Genomic DNA, 2,500 nt, shown 5'->3' on the forward strand with positions numbered 1-2,500 from the left:
CGGGGTAACCCAAAAGGACCCGGAGACGCCGTCGGGAGATCGGGGAAGAGTTTTTCTTTTCTGCATGAGCGTTCGAGTTCCCTGGAATCCTCTAGCAGGGAGATAGGGTTGGGAACGCGAAGAGCACCGCAGGTGCGGCGGTGTCCCGATCTTCCCCTCGGACCTTGAAAATCCGGGAGAGGGCCACGTGGAGGTGTCGCGCCGGTTCGTACCCATATCCGCAGCAGGTCTCCAAGGTGAAGAGCCTCTAGTCGATAGAATAATGTAGGTAAGGGAAGTCGGCAAATTGGATCCGTAACTTCGGGATAAGGATTGGCTCTGAGGATCGGGGCGTGTCGGGCTTGGTCGGGAAGTGGGTCAGCGCTAACGTGCCGGGCCTGGGCGAGGTGAGTGCCGTAGGGGTGCCGGTAAGTGCGGGCGTTTAGCGCGGGCGTGGTCTGCTCTCGCCGTTGGTTGGCCTCGTGCTGGCCGGCGGTGCAGGATGCGCGCGCCTGCGCGGCGTTCGCGCCCCGGTGCTTCAATCTGCGTGCAGGATCCGAGCTCGGTCCCGTGCCTTGGCCTCCCACGGATCTTCCTTGCTGCGAGGCCGCGTCCGCCTTAGCGTGCTCCTCCGGGGGCGCGCGGGTGCGCGGATTCTCTTCGGCCGCCATTGAACGATCAACTCAGAACTGGCACGGACTGGGGGAATCCGACTGTCTAATTAAAACAAAGCATTGCGATGGCCCTAGCGGGTGTTGACGCAATGTGATTTCTGCCCAGTGCTCTGAATGTCAACGTGAAGAAATTCAAGCAAGCGCGGGTAAACGGCGGGAGTAACTATGACTCTCTTGGGCTTGGGGGTTGCCTGCCCCCCTGCCTCTTGTTTCAGCTGGCCCCAACACTCGTAATAGATCAGGTAGCGGTCCTCCCACTGGAGGAGCTGCGCCAGTTGTTGGGCCACCAGCTGACGTCGCCAGTCCAGGTCGTGACATCTTGCCGGCTTTCCAGTGCCCCGAGTGCAGTCGGAGTTTCGGCACCAAGACTGGTCTTGGTGTGCATCGCCGCAGGGCTCATCCTGTCGCAGCGAATGCAGAAATTAACATCCAGAGGGCGAAGGCCAGGTGGTCTAGTGAGGAACTCCTACGCCTGGCCCATGCAGAGGCAGTGCTAACACTCGAGGGCACCCGGTTCCTGAATCAGGAATTAGTGAAGATCTTCCCGCACCGCTCACTTGAATCCATCAAGTGCCAGCGTCGTGCGGGAGCTTACAGGAACCAGGTCACCGAGTTCGTTGCTGCTCTCTCTGTCTCTGCAGTGCGACCTCGCCCCTCTGATGCTGCTGCACCCCCTGCTGGGGCTTCCACGTCATCCCTGACTCCACCGTCGTTAGAAGATCCTGTTGACCAGGCCATATGGTCGGCCTTAGCAGCCTTACCATCGTCGGGTCCGAAGTACCGCTCAGTTGACGACATCTTAGCGCTGGGACACACTGCATCCAGGCATGTCATTATGGGCATGCTGCCACCTGTACTTGATGCCTTAGGTAGCAAGGAGGCATCCCACAATCCCGTTGCCTCCAAGCACATGTCCCAGCCACCTGAGCGGAAACGAGCTCGTCGCAGGTGGGAGTACTCTGTGTGCCAACGCGCGTTCTCCAAAAACGCGGGGCGGTGCATTAACGGCATTCTTGACGGTACACTGACTCACCAACCACTTCCAATTCCTGGCTTGGTCGAGTTCTGGAAAGATCTCTTTACCCGGCGTCCATCTGGCCGGGTTGACCGCTTGGATTGTCGGTTGTTACCGTCCCGTGTTGAGGTGCCATTTCAAGAGCTGTGGGCGCCCATCACATTGGAGGACATTGCCGCAGCTCTCCCACCTCGTCGCTCCGCTCCGGGCCCAGATGGACTAACACCTGCCCAGCTCCGTCGTCTTCCCCGTGAGGTCCTCCTGAAAGTGTTAAACCTTTTCCTTTTGACCCGCCGCCTTCCATCCCGACTCCTACAGGCCCGTACCTCCCTGCTGCCCAAGAAGGCCGCCCCAGCATCCCCCGCTGACTTCCGCCCGATCACTGTTTGCTCAGTCCTCGCCAGGGTCTTCCATAAGATCCTGGCGGGTCGGCTGATGCGGACCTGTGTGTTGGACGGGCGTCAGCGGGCCTTCCTTCCTCAGGATGGGATGCCGCACAATTCATTCTTGTTGGACCTGGCGATGACTCAGGCCAGGGTGAACTGTAACTCCCTCTATGTCGCGTCCCTGGATGTGTCCAATTCATTCGACTCCCTGCACCATGGTGCCCTGAGGCCTGCCCTGAGGGCACATGGTCTGCCGGATGAGTTCATTGGATACATCCTGGGATGCTATGAGAATGGGGTGACCGTGATCTCTGGTTCGGGAAAGTCACTGGGTCCAGTGCGGCCTTCAAGGGGCGTTCGGCAGGGCGACCCTCTCTCCCCTATCCTGTTTAACCTTTCGCTGGACCTTATGCTTGCTCGCCTCCCAGATCATGTTGGTGCCAACA

The 2,500-nt window shown here is 59.5% G+C and overlaps 1 pseudogene; it reads left to right on the forward strand.

Moving 5' to 3' along the window:
• LOC126417807 (large subunit ribosomal RNA) overlaps positions 1-2,500 on the forward strand; it is a 7,470-nt pseudogene that overhangs the window by 2,056 nt on the left and 2,914 nt on the right.

Source organism: Schistocerca serialis, chromosome 8 (assembly GCF_023864345.2).
Source record: "Schistocerca serialis cubense isolate TAMUIC-IGC-003099 chromosome 8, iqSchSeri2.2, whole genome shotgun sequence".
Taxonomy (NCBI): Eukaryota; Metazoa; Arthropoda; class Insecta; order Orthoptera; family Acrididae; genus Schistocerca; species Schistocerca serialis.